This window comes from Dendropsophus ebraccatus, chromosome 3 (genome assembly GCF_027789765.1).
Source record: "Dendropsophus ebraccatus isolate aDenEbr1 chromosome 3, aDenEbr1.pat, whole genome shotgun sequence".
Taxonomy (NCBI): Eukaryota; Metazoa; Chordata; class Amphibia; order Anura; family Hylidae; genus Dendropsophus; species Dendropsophus ebraccatus.
In genome coordinates, this window is record NC_091456.1 from 141,278,323 (window position 1) to 141,289,088 (window position 10,766).

Here is a 10,766-nt window from a genome sequence, read left to right on the forward strand (position 1 = left end):
GTTTGTAACATAAAGTAGAAAACATATAGATGAACCCAGCGCAGACTATTAGTGGGTCAGTTAAAATAAGGAGGGTCAGGATTGTATAGGTGACGAATACCTCTATAGAACTCCAGCTGGAAAGTTGAATATAACACTTGTCCACATCCAGCTTTTGTGCACTGTAGAGGAGTTGATCAATAGGGAGAAATCTTCTGAACTAAGCAGATGCTCACACAGTCACAGAAGTTCACACAGTCCAATTTTCTGTGGCAAAAGTGGGATTCTGAGTGACGTCACTCTCTTTAGGCATGGATCCTAGTGCAAGCCAGAAGTTATCCTTTGCATTTTAGTGTACACAGACACCTTCATCAGGGGTAGGGCTTTTCCTTGGATCCTTTCCTATCTCTGATGAAGGTGTCCGTGTACACTGAAATGCGAAGGATAACTTCTGGCTTGCACTAGGACCTATACCTAAGGAGAGTGACATCACTTAGAATCCCACTTTTGCAATAGAAAATTGGACTGTGTGAACTATGTGCAGTGCTACCGGCCGGAGCATCTGCCTAGTTCAGAAGATTTCTCCCTGTTGATCAACTCCTCTACACTGCACAAAAGCTGAATGTGGACTTCGGTTGAACTAAAATGATATCAGCATCCATGCAAGTGTCATATTCACCTTTCCAGCTGGAATTCTAAAGAGGTATTTGTCACCTTCACAATCCTGACCCTCCTTATTTTCCTCCTTACCCCCAGGCAAGCCCTGATGATGAGGTGGGTGCGGGACGGGGACTGTCAGGCGCCCCATGCGGTGTCCCAGCTCTAGAAACAGCCCTGTGTTTGAGTATATTGGTAACGAGATGACTGGGATCTTTAGTTTTACACAGTACTAGTCCAAGTATATTTTACAGACATTTGCTCACTAGTCTGGGGAGAGGTTATGTAGTAGTAAGTAAAGCATCTGGTGTCTTTGACACCTCTCACCCGTCCCGATAGGGAAACAGTGGCAGGATCTATCAGGGCCGGTCCAGTGCAGTGCATCCTTGTTAAGGGACACTAGCGGTTCACACACTCTGCGTGGCCTCGACCTGGATGCTCTCACCGTCCTGTTGATGTCGGTTGCTGATGCAGCAATATTCAGGTATAACCACCAGTGTAGGTTATCAGACAGACTATTGCGTGGCATTCCACTGATAACCTCTGACCTCTACTCTTCCTGCCAGTAAGTAGAAAAATGTGTGGGCCAGAACCTGGAAGTCATTAGACCAGCAGCAGGGCCATCTGACTACAGGGGGCATACCTGGCTACAGGATCATATGTTTGCTGGGGTGGGGGGGGCATACCTGGCTGCACGGGCATCTGACAACAGAGGAGGCATACCTGGCTGCAGGATCATATGTTTGCAGGGGGGGGGGGCATCTGACAGATGAGGGGGCATACCTGGCCAAAGGGGCATATGTCTTCAGGGGGGGTATACCTGGATACAGGGGAATATGCCTAATGTAGCCATATGCAATGCTTCTTGCTCACAGTGTTGCACCCAAGGAGTTAAGTGAGGATGCATAGCACCCACACTTAACTCTTTGGGGGCCAGACTGAGCAGAACAGTTTGACCTTCAGGGGGTTAAAGGAGGTACAAACACGCAAAAACATAGAGAAATGTAACAGCTCACTGCAATGGCTATATCTTGCTATTTCAGTGAGCTGTTGCATTTCTCTATGTTTTTGTGTGTTTGCAACTTCAGCCATAGCAACGTGCTCCTGCCTAGCTTGGTCAAGAACTATAGGAAACACCTGACCACTGTAACTGCAAAGAAAGGTTTCTGTTTATGTGTCAAATATTAAGTTCTGTTTTTCTATTGTTATAAATACAATAAAATGCTAAATAAATATTTAAAAATCTTAAAATGTCATTTTGTTTATGATTAATTGTTCATGGAGCTTTAAAAGTGATTCTGATTCACTAAATCTGAAAAAAAAAAAAAATACACCTCCCAGCTTTTTGCTGACAAAAGTAACAGCACTTCTGTGGGTTGGTGGTGCTTGAGGTAGAAGAAACCAGGTAAATAATATAGAAGACCCGTCACTCCCCAAGTTTGTTTTGCTGTTTATTAACTACCCCTAAGCTGATGAAGGCCATACATGGCCGAAACGCGCCCTTACCTGTATATACCTGATGTTACCCGCACCTTAATAAACAGCAGAACGAACTTGGTGAGTGCCGGGTCTTCTGTACTATTTACCTAAAACTAACATGTAGTCACAAAACGACATCCTCATGGAACACACTGACATCTATATATAGAAAGTGGAACATTCCAATCAAAGTGAATTACAGATATAATAAAGATGCAATGACCAACTGGAAGGTTTCAGCCTGTGCTTAGTTCTTGTGTTCCACAATAAATCCCAACTAAAGCTTTTGTGTATATTTTAGCAGAAATCGGATGGCAACTTGTACCGAGCACAGCATGTAGTGTGTCATTGCACAGACATATTTACTGCCTCTCACTCATCGGTCTTGGCCACGGTTTGTCACACTGCAGGAAGCCTATTCTGTATGCTCCATAAATGTCACAAGGCTCTGTGCAGAAGTATCCTCAGTCTCCTTAATGTAGCAGGAAGCTATAAAATATGATGATTCACACATATGTAGGATTAACAAATACCATGGGAAAAAGCATAATTTTACACATGGGAAAAGAACAATAAGACGGGAATAAAAAAAAAACCTGATACTAAAGTTAGACAAGTATGTTCAACAGGTGTTTCCTTGTGGTAACATGCTCTCCTTTGTGAACATACAGGATAAGCAATATTTCACATTACATCCGACCAGACTGCTCCTCAGAGAGTTATTAAGGTCAGTCAGTAGAGGAACCTCCAAGTCAATAAAGACATGTCAGCAAAACGCTTCTTGATCATGGGACACTTCCCTTAAGGGTCTATTGGTGTTTCATAACATATGTAATATATGGCTAAGATCATGGATTTATAGGAGCAGGAAGGACGAGTGGAATATAAAGTTAACTGCATATAGAAATACTGCTTATTCCTACATGAATGCATATTCTGGCTTGGCTAGAGTAGTCTTCTTTCTTCTGGAGGAGAGCAAATTTGTATACTTTTACCCATGGGACATTGCTCAAAAAGGCTCCTAACCACTGATCTCTTTAATGAGAAACAGTTTCCCCCATAAGCCACATGTAAGTGAATTTACATAGAATACATAGACAGTCAAATATACATTATATTACCAACAGAAACTCAGTATTATGTGACAATGTATGCACATCCCAATCTTGCTAAGAGAACATTCCTGTTTTTTACCTTTTTATTTTGTAGGTAGAAAATTTAAAAATAGTAAAGTTTTAAAATTTCTCCTTACTGCTTTTTGGGCATCTCCGACCAACCAGTTTAACTCAGTTCAAAAATCTAAGGGAGGCATTTATTAAGTCCGGCGTTTTTTACGCCGGACTTAAAAATGCCCCCGCAGCTCCGGCGGTACGGGGATTTATGTAGAGGCGGACTGCCTGTACATAAATCCTGTGCGCGCCGGTGCGCACCGCCGAAAACCTACGCCAGCTGAGGACTGGAGTAGGTTTTCGGCGTACATTTGGGCGGAACGGATGATAAATCGCGCGGACTCTGAGTCCGCGCCCTCCGTTCCGCCCACTTCCCGCCTACTTTCTGCCCCCTTTCCGCCCCCTGGCGTACTCGGCGGAAAGTGCCGATTTGCGATTATTTTATTCGCAAATCGGCCATTTGCGTATAAAATAATACGCAAATCGGCACTTTCCGCCAAAAATCATCCGTCCGCCGGATGATAAATGTGGCCCTAAGAGTATTGTTGAATGGACTTGTCAAACTGTTCAGATTCTGCAACGTTCTCTGAACCTGAACGCTCTGCACTTGATTCCCTGCTGCTGCTGACATTGAATACCAGTACTGGAAAACATGGATACAGCCATAGGTTGAAGGATGGTCATTGAATAATGTGATAATCTGTAGTGCAGATAGCACTAAATTAAAATTTTTAATGCATATCTTTTTGTGGGGCTTTTTGGGTGCAGAGAATAGTATGACTTGATAAAGATCTGGGATTCCTTGGGATTGTAATACCAATTCTCACAGCCAGTATCAGACTGGGATGCCTTGAGCCCACTAGTAACATTAACTCTAGGGCCCATTCTAAACGTACATGCAAATATTACCCATTTATCGTAATTTAGGACTGCTAGATGGCACCAAAGCACTGCAAATTTACCGTGATTTGTCCAACGCTGGTATGTTTTTGCCACCGTTTTGTATAGATCACAGTAAAAGCCATGCCTAGGTGATATTTAAGGCCCACTGTTCTCCCGTGGGCCCATCTAAGAGACCACCAGTGTGTGAATAAGGGAAAGAAAATGGCAACATGGAACCATAGAGAAATGAAAGACCATTGTCCTTGTGTTTACCATGGTGGGCTACAAACTTCTTGAGAGACTAAACATGCTGATGTATCTATCTCTAATCTGTACAAGCCTTTGCATGCACAAAGTCCCATTGCAGTGGTGTGGTCTGTCTCTATGCCAGGTAACTGTAAATCTTAAAAGGGTTGTCCTATCACCCCCATTCTGCTCAGCCTTACCGCATCCCACTCACACTCTTGGGTTTCTGCAGGGGGAGCGAGGCCAGGATGCAGTGGGGCATGAATGAGCCTGGCATTGTACATGCTTTAGGGACAATCCATGACCTGGAGACATGTGGGATGTCAGAGGGAGACATAAGATAAGTAAAAACATACTTACTAGCTCCCGAACACCAGTCCCATCACTGCCCAGACACCACTATCAGCTATGTGATAGCGGTGGTCAGGATCCAAGGCAAAGGGACACTTTTTTTTCAAATAATGCAGAACCAAAAGGTTAAATAGATTTGTAAATTACTTCAAAAAAAAAATATCAAACCTTCCAGTACTTATCAGATGCTGTATGCGCTGCAGGAATTGGTGTATTATTTCCTGTCTGACATGGTGATCTCTGCTTCCACCTTTGTGTCAGGACTCAGGAACTGTTCAATGCAAAAGGGGTTTTCTATAGGAATTTGCTCCTGCTCTGGACAGTTCCTGTCACAGACAGAGGTGGCAGCATAGAATAGTGTTTCAGACTGAAACGAATATACCACTTTCTGCAGGACATACAGCAGCTGATAAGTACTGGACTTTACTTTTTTAAATATGTAGTGTCCTAATATGGGTTTCTTCTATCTTCACACACCCAAGTAAAACTAGTTCTGTCAGGTGCCACAGTTAGTATCATTAGCTGCTGTTCCCTACTTCAGCCACTAGGTGTCTCACTCCCCCTGTGCACAGCTGTAGTTCAAGAAGTAAGGAAGGTGTAGCCTGTCACACCCTCTCACACACACCACTTCCTGTGTAGCTCAGTTAGTTGTGGTTTAGATAGAGAAAAGTAAAGACGGATTTCCTTGCTTCAGGACAGTCAACCCCCTTAAGCTGTAGAGGAAAAGAAAGGCTGATCTGCAGGAGAGCACAGATGCAAGTAAGGTTTGGTTCACACTAGGTTTTTTTTGTGTGTGTGTGTGCATCTGTTTTTCCATTGACTTCCGTTATTTAAAAAAAAAAAAACGGATCCGTTTTTTTAAGGGACACAAAAATGAGGTTAACTACGTTTTTGTGTCCAGTAAAAAAAAAAAAAAAAAAAAAGCATCCGTTTTGATCCATTTTTTTTTTATAATGGAAGTCAATGGAAAAACGAATCAAAACAGATGCACACAAATGCATAATTTTTTTTCATCCTTTTTTGCAAAAACAGAAAAAAAAAAAAAAAAAAACGGATTGCAAAAACGTAATGTGAACCCAGCCTAAGCCTTTCTACTGACTACGCTCGACTAAGTAGGAAAGCTTCTACTAGTTAGCTTCACCCAGAGACAGAGGCCTGGGACTCGTACTACCTATCAGGGCCGTCACAAAACTGAGAGGCAGAAGGTGGTCAGATACATAACAGTTATCTAAACGTGAGTACAAGGAGTTCTTCAAGTCACAGACTTCACACACATGCCGGCAGAGTACTTACTAATTAGGAAAAATCTACTGCTACAGAGTTTCCTATTCTATTTTACTTCAAGCTATTGTTTTTATTACCATCATTTATTGCACTAAGTACCAAAACACTGTTATATCCTTTTGTATTACACTGAAGATATTTTCAAGTAAGGGCCAGTTCACACTGAGTAAATTCAATTGTTAATTCTTTAAACAGAGAGCGAAGGAAGCAGAGGGTGCACAAGCCCTCCCACAGACAGACTGTATGACACTGAAGGAGGCGGGATTCTGCAGTGGAAAAGTCTGCCGCAGAATTTACTCAGTGTGAACTGGCCCTAAAGTTAAGCATTGTTTAAGTGTCATCTCTGCCGTTGCACCCTGCACCTCACACTTGTTCTACCAAAGGTTCGGTTGCCTATGTGTCAGGGGTGGGTGTTACCACTCCTGGCCACCATGACAAATCGCCCTAAAACACCAGAGCTGGTTCAACACCAATATCCAGCGCCCCGGGCCACGGCAAATAGAAGTAACTTACAAATCTGTATAACTTTCTGACACCAGTTGGTTTGAAAACAAGTGAAAATCCAGCACTGGTTGACTTTGTTTTAGCAGCACATATTTTAGAAAAGTTTCTGCAGTGAAAACTTCCTGGCTTTGGTTTAATTCTCCTCCTTTTAGTCATAAAGCATTGTTAGGGAATATGGTAATTCAAGTCTAATGCTTAGTAATGACCACATATCACCCAAACCGAGCGCATTTGTATCAGCCTTTGTAGAACTTAAGAGGAAAATGAAAAGATTTATAGTTCGCCTCTATGAGGTAACAAATCACAGTGCTAGCATTATTAGAAATACTTGAATCTGACACTTACTGTATATTAATCCAAAAGTTCTACCAGAAAACTCATCCCATGTGAATGAGAAATAAACTTGTGGTAAATTGGGAAAGAATTGCAATGAAATCCTATCAGTACCTGTCAGCAAAATAATAACAGTAGAACGCACAGCCCGCCCTGATCCTAAGGCTCGGAATAATGAAATGTATAACAATGGATCACTCACACACTGCATTATTGCTTCCAGCATCGCCCTGATTATTATCACTGCTCGGTGTGAAGAAGGGCAGAAAAGTCATTGTGTGACTATAGAAATTGCTCGGTGGTAAGTAAAATCTTTCTGTAATGAGGACATATTCTGTAGCTGCCGTGGAATCTTTGTGAATTTTGGCATTTCGGTGAAAGTGAAAAATGATGAGGCCTTTAGTTCACACTGACATGCCATTTATTTGCAATCCTATTAAAATGTTAATCATAATTTGGAGCCCATGTGTGGTCACCGTAAAAAACACTTATTGTTAGATTGTATCAGAAGTAGAAATGAGCAAACCTGAGTGTGCGGTATTAGATTAACCGTGGCTGAAGAAGTTGCTGTCCAGAAAACATGATACAGCCAGAGGCAATGTTCACACAACGTATGTTTAGCATAATTAACAACTGTTGTTGCAATTTGCAACAATGGCCATGATTTATGCTAAACACATGTTGTATTTGAATGAATGGAATCCCGGCCAGAGTGTATACACATAGTACATGCTCCGGCCAGGATTCCACCCGGCTGAACGAAAAACTAACATGAATAGCGGCCGCACAGAACATGTCAGTTCACAAAATGGAGCATACGGCTCCGGCCGCACACTCCATTGTGTGCAGCGGTGAACTGGGATGCGGGCACACCCGCATCCCAATGTATGCATACAACAGCACTGTTTAAAAAAGGCTGACATATGCCGAAACGTTGCACACCGATGTGATATTAAACCACCCACTACTTTTTGAACGTGCTGTCTCCTTCTTTATTTCTTTGATCGCACCCGCATCCCAATTCACCAGGAAATAAGATCATCTGGTCGGTACTGCAGTACCGGCCGGGATGATCTTCAATAACACCAGTTGTTCTGTGACCCGGCATGGTCACAGAAGGCCAGTGTTATACACAATGTGAACATGGCCTATGGCTGTATCCATGAGCGATGCCCTGACCCGTGAGGGCCACTCCGCAGTGCAGGTGTTACTAGCAGGCAGGAACCGGGGCAGCTGCAGGGTATAGAGTTGTCACGGTACTGGCACGAGGGTGGCACAGCTGGAGGCCGGTCTGCGGTACTATGCGGGATACTGGGCATGCAATTCTTCGCTGTACCTAGTCGGGGCACCAGATAAGGGACACCAATGCCAGGGTTCAGTAACAGTGGTGGTTACAAGTTTATTGTAACTGAGGTAACTGGTAGCAACAGTCTCTTCCGGATGCAAACAGGTATATAGCAGGTTTAAACAGACAGAGCAAAGGTGGTGCTGCATAGGCTGAGGTGAAGCGTGCCGGATGATGGGAGTAGTAGGGATAGAGGAATAGAGAGGCTGGGTGGATTAAAGTACTTGCAGTGAATATCTTGAGTTGATGAGGAGATGGAGAGCAGGAACAACACCCAGATGAGAGGATACTCCAGGCACTTGAGCAGGCGGACAGCCAGGAACTGCTACAGCAACGCACCAGCCACCCTTCTGAAGGTGAATGGGGGCTACAGGAACACCTCCATCCTCTCTGAGGTAGAGAACGGAACTGCACAGCAAGGGGAAGTCACATGGTACTCCTGGCCAAAGCTAGACGGCCATTGGAGGAACCATGGTTACAGGGGGCACGGTCACGTGATCACCAGCCTTTGCATACCACTGCACATAGTTATGCACACAAGATATACATGAACCTGAGAGTAATAGGGATTACACAGTAAACAGTTGCAGTGCATATAGTTTCCAGGACAGGCTATAGCAATAAAAGTAACCTTAAAGTGAGAAACAGACAGCCTGTTCTGGGACACTGCACATGTTTTACAGGAATCCCTAGAGCTGCATCCAGCTTCTTTACCCATCGGTAATCAAATATTGCGCGCTCGGGTTAAGAAAAAACGAGGTTTGCATGTCTTAAATCAGGATATTTAGGTTACAATCAGACACTTTTTTTTTTTTTTAGTTTTTTGATAATCATGGTCATTATTTAACCCTTAGACGACCCAGGGCGTATAGTTACGCCATGGAAGTCTGTCCCCAGACGACCTAGGGCGTAACTGTACGCCCTGGGTGTTTCTCCCGCTATGAAGCGTGCTCCGGAGCGGAGCGCGCTTCATAGCAGGTGGGGGCCGGCTGCAATCAGCAGCCGGAACCTCAACGGTAATGACACGCTGCAGCGACCGCGGCGTTTAAGTGTAAGTGACAGGGGGAGTCCCCTGTCACTTACCGATCGGGACCCCTGCAGTGTGACTACGGGGGTCCCGATCGGTAAAACGGACCGCCGGAGGTCTCTCACCTTCCTCCGTGCGGTCCGATCGGCGATCTGCTGCACTAAGCCTGCAAGGGCAGGCTCAATGAGCAGATCGCCGATAACACTGATCAATGCTATGCCTATGGCATAGCAATCATCAGTGTACAAATCCAAGTACTGGATGTAAAAGTCCCCCAAAGGGACTTCAAATGTGTAAAAAAAAAAAAAGTTAAAAACACTAACACACAACCCCAAAACCCCTCCCCCAATAAAAGTCTAAATCACCCCCCTTTCCCATTATATAAATAAAACATATAAAAATAAATAAACATATAATATAACGTAGCGTGCGTAATTTTCCGATCTATTAAAATATAACAAGCGTCATTGCGAACGGTAAACGGCGTACACGAAAAGAGGGGAAAAAGTGCGCGGATTACCGATTTTATGTTACATTATATATAAAAAAAAATTAATAAAAAGTGATCAAATGTCCGATTTTCACAAATATGGTAGTAATAAAAACTAGAGATCATGGCGGAAAAAATGACACCCATACAGCCCCGTAGATGAAAAAATAAAACCGTTATAAGCGTCACAATAGTCCCATTTTATTTATAATTAATTGCCAAAAAAAAGGATTTCATTTAAAAAAAATATATAACATTAGAGAATCTGTGTAACCTACATATGGTTGTGTTCGGACTGACCTATAGAATAATTGTATCATGTCCCTTTTACCATATAGTGCATTACGTAGACACAGGAACCCCCCAAACGTTACCATATTGCATTCTTTTTTATCATTTCACCTATTTATATCTTCATAAATAATATATTTGGAATTCCATTATACATGTTATGGTAAAATGAATGACGCCATTACAAAGTACAACTATTCCTGTAACAAATAAGCCATTACATGGCCTTGTAGATAGAAAACTGAGAGTGCTAGAGCTCTTAGAAGGGGAGGAGGGAAAAACGGAAACACTAAGATCAAAATTTGCGCGGTCCACTGGGTCATTTTGGGCCTGGTCCTCAAAGGGTTAAGTCAATCCTCAAATAAAAGCCATTATTATATAAAAAACAAACAAACAAACAAACAGTGTTTTCATTGCAACAGTTAAGTCTTAGAGAAAAGTGTTGCCAAGACTTAAAGCAAATATACCATCACAGGTACAGATTTTTACTTTTATTTTTTTGCAGTACCTGCTTGGCACCAGCATCCTGGTGATGCGGTCCTTGTTTCAAAATGCCACCAGATTCCCACACTTGGTGATGTTTTCTGCTTGAGCACTGGCCAGTTTGAGTAATCCAGGTCATCCATGTAATAGTCCCCTAAAAATGTGTCATAGCCCCTCCACCAATAAAAAGTTGAAATCACTCCCCTTCCCATTTTGTAAATAAAACACATGAAAATAATAAAATGA